The sequence below is a fragment of the Vulpes lagopus genome, chromosome 10 (assembly GCF_018345385.1).
Source record: "Vulpes lagopus strain Blue_001 chromosome 10, ASM1834538v1, whole genome shotgun sequence".
NCBI lineage: Eukaryota > Metazoa > Chordata > Mammalia > Carnivora > Canidae > Vulpes > Vulpes lagopus.
In genome coordinates, this window is record NC_054833.1 from 77457718 (window position 1) to 77470986 (window position 13269).

Here is a 13269-nt window from a genome sequence, read left to right on the forward strand (position 1 = left end):
TCTGTGAGCATTCTCCTCCTTCTCCTCTGTGACAAGTGTGGCTCTTCTGGGGGTAGGTGGGGAGGAGGCTACTTGCCTCAGTGATCTTGCCTGCGACTGGGTAGGTAAGTAGGAGAAAGCGTACTTCATGTTGAGGTGACTTTCCCCAGTCTAGATCTGATATTTTGAACTCCTTCTCTTTGACCGAACTGGTTAAAAACCAATAGTGGGGAATGTTGGGACTGGCACCTCCAGAGAGACCCCAATGTCCCTTCTAATTCTGACATTGTGTAAAGCAAATGGTTAGATATTAGACAGGTTCCTAACCTGCCTTGCTGATATGGAACTCTTGCACACATTGCTAATAACGTGTTTAATTTCCTCAAAATAACAAACAAGCTAAAGCAATTATACTCTTGGTTAGTCAGTTTCTGGTTTTCTCTTGACACTTTTGATGGTTTGCTTACATTACTTCTCACAAAGATCACGACAAAAACTTTCTACCAAAGCCAAGCTGATAAACAGAGCCCTGGAGACTACCATCATATCCTGTACATGACTCAAACATGACTTCTAATTTCCTTAGTCCCTAGGAAGACGACAGTGTGCATCTGCTATATTAAATTCTGTTGGGCCTTCATTGTTTTTTTCTTTTAGTTTCATTGTTGTATTGCTTCCAATCATTTCTTCTTATTCAGGACACAGAAGGAGAATGAAGATTCTGTTAAGGTAACAAATATAGGTGTTTTTCTGCCCCCTCTCCATGACAATGCTAATCCGTCCATTCATCTAAGTACCCAGTCATTCATTCAGCATGTCTTTATTGGGAGCCTTCTCTGAACTGAGGCCTGTGCTGAGCCCTGGACATTTAAGTGTAAGTGAGATACTTGCAGGCCCTTTCCTCAAAGGGAGTACCTCTAGTGACAGAGCATTTCAGCAGATCGTTGCAATGCTGCCTAATGAGTGTCCCAACAAGGAAATACATATACACATACACATTCTTCTGAGGGAAGAAGGCAGAGGCATTGAGGACACCAGCCTCTGATACCCGTGTCCTCTTAATATTCAAGTTTAAGCACAAAATTTGAACACTTTTTGTGACTCTGCCCATGGATGAATTTCACCATTGCATTTTTGTGTCTTTCGTGGATCTTATTTGCAAAATCTTAGGCAACAGAATTGCTAGAGGTGGAAAATCAGTCTCTAATAACTGATTATTATTAGCATAGTGACTGCAATATATATTATCTTAGTGAAGCCCCACCACAACCCTGTGAAGAGGCCTAGCATCTCTATTGCATAGAGACCTCTAGAGCTTAAGGAACATGCCTAAGCTGACACAGCCAGTGAATGGCAGAAATAAGCCATGAGAAGAGGTTTGTATGAGTCCAATTCCATCATCTATCGTATTGTGCAATAGAAAAATATCTACAGAAAGAGCAACTCCACCCCTCACACTGCATCATTAAAAAATAATAAAACCCTTATTGGGGAAACAATGACAAAGAGCAGTAGGAAGGATTTTAGTGGTCCAATAATATTAAGAGATATAAAGCAGGTGTTATGGGCTGAATGTTTGTGTCTCCCCCCCCAAATTCTCAAGTTGAAGTCCTAGCCCCCAATATGATGGTATTTGAGGTGGAGCCTTTAGAGAGCAATTAGGTTTATATGAGGTCAGGAGGATGGGACCCTCGTAATGGGATTAATATCTTTGTGAGATAAGGGAGAGAGAGAGAGATCCATCTCTCCAGGAATATGCCCCAAAGAAGGGCTATATGAGAATACATGGAGAAGGTGATGGTCTACAAGCCTGGAAGTGGCTCTCCCAGTCACTAAATCTGCTGCACCTTGGTCTTAGACTTTCCCACCTCTAGAACTGTGAGAAATAAATGTCTGTTGTTTCAGCCACTAGTGTATGGTATTTTGTTACAACAGCCCAAGCAGACCATGACAGCAGAATATGAAATTCAATACAATCATAACTATGTAGCACAAATGTACAGAAAAAAATAGGAAAAAAAGCCTTAGAATGTTAACTGTTCTAAGTGATAAAAATACTTTTTCCAAACTTTTCTATATTTTCTAAAATGCTTATAAAATGGCTCATATGAGCTCCAATTGCTCATAGGCTGATGTTTATTGAGCACTTAAGTCCGTGCCAAGATCCATAATTTCAGTTGGTCCTCACAACGATCAGAGGGGGCAAGATCTATAAATTCCTCTATTTTACGTAAGGGAAAAGTGAGGCCAAGAGAAGTTAAATCATTTGTTACAGATCACACATCTGGTGGATGACAGAGTAGGTATTCAAGCTTCACTCTGTATGGCTCTACAACTAATTTTCACTTTGAAGTTCCAAAAGCAATAAACTTTATAGTCTTCCTTGGCTTCATCCTAAATTTAGACTCTAAAAATGTTATGTTACTCCAAAACTTTAACCTTCATTTGTGTATTCCCATTTTGATGCAGGGAAGACAATAAGCCCTGAGGAAGTAAATTCCTTACTTTGAGAACATGAATTCTTAAAGACCACTTAGTAACTTGTTTCATCCCTGGGGCCTCCTTCATCCTTTCCAGCTCTTGCTTTCTGTTAGCCTTTTCATTGGCTGAGGGTCACAGAACCCCCCCCCCACAACCCCCCCAGTTGGAAGGACCACAGAGACCATCTGGTCAAATGTCCCATGTGAGGCTGGAGGCCTTCTTCAACCTCCCCAGGTTAAAGAAGTTAACCTGTACCTTGAATACATCTAACTGTACCTTGAATACATCTCCAGGGCAATTGCTGCCCTTGACACTATGATCCAGCTCTTTGCAGGGACTGTGTTTTTGCTTTGAGGGAATTTACAACAACCTCATTATCTACAAAGAAAAATAAAGCAAATACAATGCTGTCCTTACTTTTCTCTCATGGATAAACAATTTTAATGTGCTGCAATAAACTGCTTGTCCAGCATATTCAAGACATACTAGTGTCTAACTATGGCAGAGAACATTGCTGATACTCAGCCAAGATGCATCTAGCATCAGGCCTGGCTGCCTCTGTCCGCAGGCTTCTTTCTTCAGTCAGCTCCTGCTCTAGTCTTCCACATCTCAGCAAACGACACCTGCATCCTAGCATTGCTCAAGCCAAAAACCTAGGAGTTATTCTTGTTGCCTCCTTCTTCCTCACCCCCACAGACAATCTGTTACCAAATCCTGTTGATTATACCTCCAAAATATATCTCAATTTCATCTAATTCTATCATCCACTCATGTCCAAACAACTATCATTTCCCATCTGGACCCCTGATATTCCCCACTTTCAGAATACTCCCCCCAAGCGCGCACACACACACACACACACACACCACAATCCATTAACCAACCAATACCCAAAGTGATCTTTCAGAAAAAATATGCTAGGTCATATCACTTTCCTGCTTAAAATCTATAAATGGCTTTCCATTGCCCTCATGACATGATATCATTAAAAATCCTCCTTGATACTTCCAGGGTTCCTATGATGGCCCCAGCCATCTCTTGGCCTCATCTCATATCATTTTCCATCTCATTCGTCATATTTCCATGTCAACAGATAGCTTTCAATTCCTGCCTTCCTTGGGGCTCTCATTACCCACCATCCTGGAATATTCCCCCTGCACTGCCCATCTCCTTCCCTGATCTTTGTTTGGCTGGTTCCTATTCGTTCTTCAAATGTCAGCTTAAGTGTCCCTTCCTCAGAGAGGTCTTCCATGATTTCCCAACCTATATAGCTCTCTGTGGAAGCCAAGGGCTATTCTCTTGCAAATAACAAAAACTGAACTTTAACCAATTTGATTAAATAAGCAGTGTTTTTTAGATCAATAAACAAAAATGAATTTTTGACCTATGGAACTGAGAAGTTTAGGATTGGTCTTGCCTCAGACACCATAGATACAGCATTCAAATGATATCATCAGAACTAAGTTCAACTCCATCTTTTCATTCAATTTTACATCCAAAAAATATTTATTGAGTATCTAGTAGATACCAGGCACTGTTCTAGGTGTTGGGTTGTATTAGATAAGAAAAAAAGATAAAAATTCCTGCCTTCATAGAGTTGTCATTCTAGCAAAGGAAGATAGTAATCAAGGAAAATATACTCTATAATAGAAAATTTAGGGTGAGATAAGGCAGATTGGTACAGCAGAGAGAGGGAAGGGGTTTGCAATTTTAAACAGGGTAGACTTCTATGAGAAGGCACTGTTTGAGCAAAGATTTGGAGGTGAGGAAGCAAACCATGTGAATATCTGAGCTGGTGGGCCATCCAGGCAGAGGGAATGGCTAGTAAAAAAAGCCACTCACACAAGAGTGTGTCTGTCATCCTCAGGACCACAGGGAAGCAAGAGTGACTGGAGTGAGGAGGGATAGGAAAAGAGGTCACAGGTAGCAGGAATCCCATCTTAGAGAGCTTCATGGGCCATTGGAGAGTTTTGAGTAGAGGAGTTAAAAATCTAACTCCTAAAAGAATCATTCTGTGTTGAGTGAAGATTTCAAGGGAAAGCAAGAATAGAAGGAGGGATCAGTCTGGCAGCTACCACAGTCCTCCAAAGACTAATGGTGACTTGGACCATAGTGAAAGCAGTGAAATGGTGAGAAGGGGCTAGAATCTAGACACATTTGACAGATTGGATGTGAGGTGTGACAGATGCCCAGGATAAAGTCTTCATTTCCCAGCCTCTCCTAATGATAGGTGGAATCACCTAATTCTAAGTTTTAGCTCTTGAGACATAAGCAGAAGGAGGTGGACAACTTCTCAAAGGGAAGGGGCATGCCCTCTACTTTGCCTCTTACCTCTGCCTTGCTGGCTGACATTTAGCCATAACATTGGTAGCCCTCTTGCACGTTGCCATTTTGGATCCTCCCAAGGGAGCCACGGGGTGACCCACGGAGGAGCTGTCACAGCAGCGCTGGTCTGCCAATGCATGGCTTGTTGTTACATGAGAAAGGAAGACACCAAGTACCTGACCCCTTTTACTTTAAATCTCTGCACAAGAGGTCAAATGTCTACTATACTGAAGATAATGGCCTTGTGATCTTTATCTCACATGTGCCAGTAGGACTTTATCTTGCATGTGAAAGTCTAGGTCAACCCAAGGGAAACATTTGATGGCAGAAATTACACCTTTTAGAAGTCACTGAAAGGAAATTGAAAGTACAAATACTTTACTTTTCATAATGAACTATTTTATTCACAAAATGTTTTTTTTAATAGAATAATAATTGGCATACAGTGTTATATTCATTTCAGGATTACAACATAGTGGTGTGACAATTCTATAGCTTCACAAAATACTTTTAACTACATTACTTTCTTTACTTCTTGAAACAACACTGTGAGTAGAGTATTGGTCTCCACTCTATCGTTATCACCCAGTGGATAGGGACTATATTTTAATCATCTTTCTACCCACATCTCCTGTATGCAGGAGTATGGTCTAGCATGCAAATGTGTTTAGTAGATATCTGATTAATAAAAGCATTTGCAAATGCTTGGATACATGAAAAATATGGTTCCCCCATTTTCAAGATATTCAAGAACTTACCAAGATGTTAAGTGACTTGCTCCAAGTCACACAGTTCATAAGAGATAAAGTCAGAAAGCTATGCCCTCTGAGTTGACACTTGGCTTCAGATTTTACCCAAAGAAGACAGGAGGCAGGAGAAAGAGAAAGAGGAGTGAGCTGCAGGGAAAATAGAGAAAGGGAGAAGACAGGGTATAAGTAGAGAACTTACTCCTTGACTGGGACATTCTGCCTAAAGGGAAGGAAACAAATAAACTAGGGATATCCTCACTTGGAATCCTGGGGTGGTGCCCAGCCCAGCGATAGGGAACAGGCACGTCAAAATCCTGCCTCTTGCTGGAGGCTAGCATGCCTCAGAGCACGCTCAGTGCTCTCAGCTCTCTGAACCTCAGAGCTGCTCTGAGTCACTTTCCCGCTGGCAGATTCGGGACACAGATACTCTCTCCCCGGGTAATGGATCTTTCTGTAAATAAAGATCGTTTAAGAAAACCAGACCCACTAGCTGCTTATGTTTGCCGGGAACAGAAACGAGTGTGTCTTTTCCCTTAAATCCTTTTTGTGTGCTTTTAAACCTTCCTGCTTGCACAACCTGAAAGAGAATTATTAAACCCCAGATTTAAAAAAAAAAATTGTTCTGCAGCTTTAAAGTTTGCCTGCCTTACTCATCTAGTGGGGAGGATGTGGGTAGGGCCACATGATGTCAAGTAAGCAACAAAACCATGACATTCATCTCAGGCTGTAACTGACAGCACAGAGCCAGGATGACCAGAAATCACAGAGCCCTCCTCCAGGGCAGGTGGCAAAGGCTGGTCCCTGGTGGTCTTAGCCACAGCTCCCAGGCAGGCTAGTGCCCGTTTGAAGGAGGAGCTGTTTTGAACACAGACTTACAGCAGATGTGAGGGGCAAAACCAGCCCTGGTGTGTAGGGAGTGCAGTGGTAACCTAGACTGGCTGTAGCCCGAGGCTGCAGGATCTGTTAAGCACCTACCACTCGCCAGTCCCTGGTGAGGCCCGTCCACTTCCTTTATCTTTATTTCATTTTGTTTCAGATCATTTCATCTTCCCAGCAGCCCTCTGAGGTAGGGATCCTGACCCACCATTACAGACAGTGAAAGTGGGACTCAGTGACACGTACCCTCCAAATGCACCCTGCTAGTAAATGCAAATCTGCAATTCCCTCCTGTTCACTTTCCACTCCACTATTCACCATCTACTCCAGTAAGCATCACCTTTGCCATTCAGAGAATCTGCCTACACTCCTAAGTGAGCAAAGGAGAAATAAAGACAAAATCCCTGTAGAGGGGAGGATAGGGTGGGTGTGCCTGTCTGTAGTCTCCTGGGAAGAGCCTCAGGGACTCTGCTGGCTTTCCAAGGCCCCAAGTCAGAATGGGATGACACAGACCACAGGGTGCATGGGGGGGCGGGGGGCAGCCCCTGCTCTGGGGCTAATGAGGCGTAACCACCGCACTCCAGGCACCAGAGCCATCCAAGGCCTCTGGAATCTTTTATGGCAGGTCCACTAAAGTTGCAAATCCTAGTGGCCATAGTATATTTTCAAAGGCTTAACCAGCTCAGTAAGAAGAATGCTCTGGAATCTTCACTAATTCAGTGAGGTCTGTTTCCAAGACATGGGGCTTAGAGTCCAAGAATCTTACTGAGTATCATCTGGGCTGCTTAACAGAGGGAAAATCACAGCAAGTTCAAGGTGTCGGTGACTGTGATGGAAATGGGCTCTAGTGAGCATGAAATTAAATCAAATAAAAGCGTGGAAAACCTTGAAAAACCCCTTCCTGTCTTAAATGAAAGCCACAGAAAATGTATATGAGTAATTCCTTGATGTCCAATTTTTTCTATCAAAGTAAATCCTTTCAAAGGGTTAGAAGAGTTAGGGACAGCATGTCGCCTTTCAAACACACCCTCACATGTAAATAATTAACACAATATCTGTACTGTCAGGATTGTTTTTACTACCACATTTCACTAAACCATTATTTTAAAGAGGTCTTTGGTTTTCTTATGAATGTGAAAGAATATAATCCATGGCATGGAAACAAACATATATGAAACACATTGTGGAAAATCGCACGTGATAAGTTCTCAAGTCAGTATGAAGAAAAGACGGTAATATGATATTTTCATCAATGTTGAATTGTAACTGGGTCTATTTCATGATACTTCGCAGGGTTCTGTGATGGATGATGAAACTCTTATCCCATGAAATACCCTATGTCAGAGCGGGTGAAGATACATAGAAATCCATTTAGTATAATTCAACAAACATTTACTGAGCACATACATGTACCAGGAATTCTATCAAGTATTAGAAAGAGTGAAAGTTGAACAAGTCAAATCCATATCCCCACACCGCACCCCCTATCCCACTTCCAGCCCCTTGAAGCTCACAATGTGGGTGAGATGAAATTGCAGGCATCAATTTCAAGTAATGTATTTTCTCAAATCTCTGAAAACAGGATGCATCTTACAATCAACAACATGTCAGAATGTAATTGGCAGAGCTTTTTCTTTCTTAATGGCACATAAAATAACAGAATAACTTACCATCCATGACAATAAAGTTTAGATTCAATGAAATATGATAATTATTGCATAAGGCAGAACAGAGACAGTGCTAAAACAAAGAGATCCAAAATTTCCTTTCAAACTGAAATGTACTGTCCCTCCCTGGAAGAGTTTTTATAGTTGAAGAACTTAAGCCCTTAATGGGTAATTCAAGGTAAATAAGTAGGAATGATTACACAAAAGCACTTATAAATTGTTTTGTTCATAATAATAAAACAATGAAAGTGCACTGGTATTTCACACAACTTTAAGCAACAGTAATGGATATTATAAAATTCATTTCTATTTATTTTGCTTCTTTGAAAATTTTCAGGATTTCAGGACTTCTCTTCTGGTCGGAATAAAATTTGTTTTACATACCTGCTGGTAATATGCACACTAGGAGAGGTTTTATTTTCCAGAATTGGGCCTTTCACCCAAATATTCAATTTTCTCTTGAGTGCATGGCTTACAGTTATTACTCAGTCCATGGGTCATTGACTCCCAGAAATGAAAAACAATGTGAACGCTTATTTTTTAATAGCATTTTATATTGTTTTTTAAGTAGGCTCCGTGCTCAATGTAGGGTTTCAGCTTATGACCCTGAGGCCAAGAGTCGTACGCCCTACAGGCTAACCTATCTGGGCGCCCCTAGAACAATGTGAATATTTATGATGAGAAACAAATAACAAAGAAAACTTTGGGGGAACATTTTTTTCAATATTTTCAGCTTAGTGTATTTCTGATAGGTATTTCTCAATGAACAAACCTTCTCACTAGTTTTCTCCTCTTCCTATCCTCCAGATACCCTATGCTGCAACCACAGCAGGTTGCTGCAAATCCCTAGCCCTGCCTTGTACTGTCCATGCCTCATTGTCTTTGCTCCTGCCTTTTTAAAAAAAATTTTTTTAATCTTTTTTGCCTGGAATGCACTTACCCTCTCTCTACACTTGGAAAGCTGTTGCTCAGCTTTCAAAAACCAAGTCTAATATCACTGTCTTCTCTTAGCTTTCCCAGGAAAGAAGGGTCTGGGACCCGGGCTTCAGACACTCATTTGTTTGGGAAGTAGTCCCAAGGATTATGAAGGACAGGAAAGAGCATAACAGTAAAGGAGGGAAAGTCAATTCAAGAGTAAGTTACTGCTTTGCTCTATTCTGTAAATAAAGAGGCTCCATCCTATTGGATTTGCTCCCCATTGGTCAATTCCCCCTACCACACACACACACCAGTGTTAACCACCCTTGCTTTCCTGCATTGTGCCTGAGTGTACTTTCTGGTGCAGAAAGTAGATGTGTGGTGCTGTCAGGGTACACCTGTGTGAAGCTGGTTGCCATGGCAATCATTGAAGTAAAAGTGATCTAAAGAGGATGACAGGCAGTGCACAAGAGGTCATTTTCCTAACTTGCACAGAATTAGCCTTGCCCCATCACACCTCCATGGTGCCAGTCACAGACCTCTGCTTCATGGCCTTTGTTCTGTCGCTTTGTGATGATCCATTCATATATTGAGTATGAATTTCTAATCAGTGTTGACAAGATCTTGTTCATTTCAGAGCCTACTGAACTCAGCAGAGTAAACAGCAAGCAGCATATGGACTTAGGACCCCTCAATGTGGTAAAAACACACACACACACACATTTTAAATTAATGGGAAGTGTTATGGCAGCCAGTTTATTTCTCAAGTAGCCAATATGACCATTCAAATGAGAACTCAGGATGCAGTTTAAAAAAAGGAGAAATAGGTCGGGTGGGCTCAAAACAAAAAACAGCATAGACAAAGATGTACTCATCCATGATCCCGGGAAAAAGGAATTATTTTAACAAAAGTATCAGTTACAGTTCGTGGAATTTTTTTCTTCAGGAAACCTGACAAAAAAAGAAACATTACGTGGGTCATGTTACCAACCACTCCATTTATAATCCTAAATACATTTCAGTATGTAATTTATATTGCTAATATCTATCTTTAATCTCACTGGAGCCCTACAATGACTCCCCAGTTCACTCAGAATGAAAACTATTGTCCTTACAATGACACCTACAGCTCTACAAAATGTGATCCTGTTACCTTTCTGGCCTCCTCTCCTCCTGCTCTTCTGTGTGTTCACTTTCCTCCACCTTGCGGGCCCCCACCAGGGACACTCCCACCCAGAATGTTTGCACCAGCTCTTTCTTCCATCTGATCATTTTCTCCTGACATCAGCTTGGCAACTCCCTCAGCATGGCAAGACTCTGCTCAAATGCCTCCTTCCCAACAAGGTCTATGCTGAACCTCCTTTTTAAAACCTGTACCCCTCCACCGCTCTGAACTCTTGAGGTCCATATCCTGCCCTACTTTTTTTCTCTTTTTCCATAGCACTTAATCATCCTCAACAAATATGTAATTAATTTATTATGTCTATTTTTTCTCTTCCCCTTTGCTAGGATGTGACTTCCATCAGGGTAGGAAACTTTGCCCTTTTTATTTATTGGTGTATCCGAAGTGTGCAGAATAGTGTTTGGCACATAGGTGTTCAATAAACACTTACTGAAGGGATGCCTGAGTGGCTCAGCAGTTGAGCGTCTGCCTTCAGCTCAGGGCGTGATCCCAGGATCTGGGATCAAGTCCCACATCAGGCTCCTTGCAGGGAGCCTACTTCTCCCTCTGCCTCTGTCTCTGCCTCTCTGTGTCTCTCATTAATAAATAAATAAAATCTTTAAAAAAAATAAACACTTAATTGAATGAAATATCTTGAAGCTTTGAAATAACAATATGCTTCATAATATAGAGGACATGCTGTCCATCCAAACGCCGGTAGGGCACCTACTGTGTGCTAGGTGTGGATAACATAGACATGGTTCCTGTCATCAAGGAAGTCTCAGGCTAGTGTGGACACAGGCAGGGCCAGACAATTATTGGCCAGAGTGACAGGCCCTCTGACACAAGCCTTGCTGTGGCTATTGGGTCACAGAGACCGGGGTTTGTATGGTCGGGCAGGAAGATGTTATGCAAGAGCACCACACTGAAGCTGACTCTTCCTATAGAAAGGGAACTACTTAGTAAAAGGAAGGACATTGGACTGGATTTTGTGCACACATACTTGCTCATGTGCAAGTTATAAAAATGAGAGTCATAACAGTTTTACATTTCATCTTAAACACCCTTTCAGAATCATTACGGAATGAACTTTTCCCCTTGAGTTGGTTACTTGCTTTCTGCCTCCCCTCTCTCCCCTCCAAAAGTATAGGCAGTGTATAAAATAAATATACAGGCAATAAAACTTCATACATCTCTCCTTCACTAATGAGGAGAGACTTTGAGAATGCATGTAGGTTTATAATTGTTCCTTTGTCTATTGCATTGTGTATTTCTTGTCAGGATCATAATGCAATTGTTTTATACATATATATGTATCATGAATTTATATAGTTCTCATTTAAAATATCCATTGATTATGTGTTTATAAAGGAAGTTTTCTGTATTCAACTATTAAAAGAAACCTCTGGCTTTATTTTTTTCTACTTGTTTCACTCATTCATTCAACAAACTATTATTATTATTACATTGTTTAAAAGATTTTATTTGTTTGAGAGAGAGAGAGAGAAAGAGACATCAGAGAGAAGGACAGGGGGAGAAGCAGACTCCCTGCTGACCAGGGAGCCCTACACCGGGCTTGATCCCAGGACCTGGCTCGATCATGACCTGAGCCAAAGGCAACCACTTAACCCACTGAGCTACCCAGGTGCCCCTCAATGAAAGAATTGTTAAGTGGTTATTATGTATCAGGCATTGTGCTGGGTGCTATGGATACAAAGAGGAACAGAAACATGTTCCCTGCCCTTAAGACTTTAGTAGTGCAACAGGCAGACTGGTGGAAAAATGAGAACACTGAAGTCCTACATTTAGTAGGAGAGATCGATTTAGGGCAATAGTTACAATGTGCAGGTCAGATGTAGCCCACATACGTGTTCATTTGGTCCAATAGTGTTTTTTAAAAATTTGAATCGTTTTTCACAAATTAATTTTGATTTCTGGCTTGACTTACAAGAAGAAATCAGAAGGCTTGGCAACTCTGAGCCAGAGTTCCAAAATGGCAACAGTTAACTAAAGCTGAGTCAGAACCAGCCCATTCAGAGGGAGAGAGATGGGGAGGTAAGGGCAGAAGGCAGAGTGCCCCTGAATGTGGATGGGCTGGGAACTGGGGAAGTGTGGCAGATTCCAGGCAGAGAGAATATTTTGGTTATGGTCCATATTTAACTAAGCATCCAACCATATACAAACCCACACAGACTTTGACAATTCCATCCTCGTCTTGCCCATGACAGCGTTCATAAATGTCTGTGAAATGAACACAATCAAAGAATTTTACCTCTGGAGATTATTTCATAAGTCATTTTACAAATGAAGAAGCGGCAGTCTAGAGGGGTTGAGTAATTTGCCCGATGCAGTGCTAACATGAGCCTATAGCTGTTAACAGATTGTACTTAAGGCCTGAGGGAACAGAGGGGAATTGCAACATAGAACAGTATAGTGGGCATCTGTTGTTTTACTTACCCAGCATCCATTCTTCCTCCCTCTGGAAACAGTACCCTTATTTTGCTCCAGGAGCCACCACTCCTCATTCCATGTGCTGCTGGTGGAACTGAGTCCACCTGGCTTCTTAGATGGCATGTGACCCAAGCCCAGCCAACCACACGCATCCTCCTGGAGCTACTGAGAAAGAGGCATCATCCTACCAATGGCAGCTGCTGGAAAGAAACAACGCAATTCTGAATGATGCTATTAGAACCTAACCATGATGTAAGGGAAAAAAAACAAAAAACAAAACAAAACAAAACAAAAAACCGGTAAGCCCAGATCCTTGGGTAAATTGCTTAACTATTCTGAACCTCAGTTACCACATCTGTAAGTGAAAATAATTCCTTACATCAAAGGGCTGCAAAGAAATAATGTCTGTAAAATGCCTGGCACACAGTAGGAGCTCATTAATGTTGGCATCTTCACTTTCCCTTCCGAATAATGTCAGATGGATGTAGCATTACTGTAATTAAAATGTAAGAAGTGCATTGGCAGACGTTCCTTACAACATATTGAGAACAGCTTTTTCAGTAGCTACCTTATGCGATTTCAGGGAACTGGGGAGGGAAAATAAAATAAAATGCAGCTTGTTTTCCTGGAACAATTCAAGCCATATCCAATGCCTGCCAAG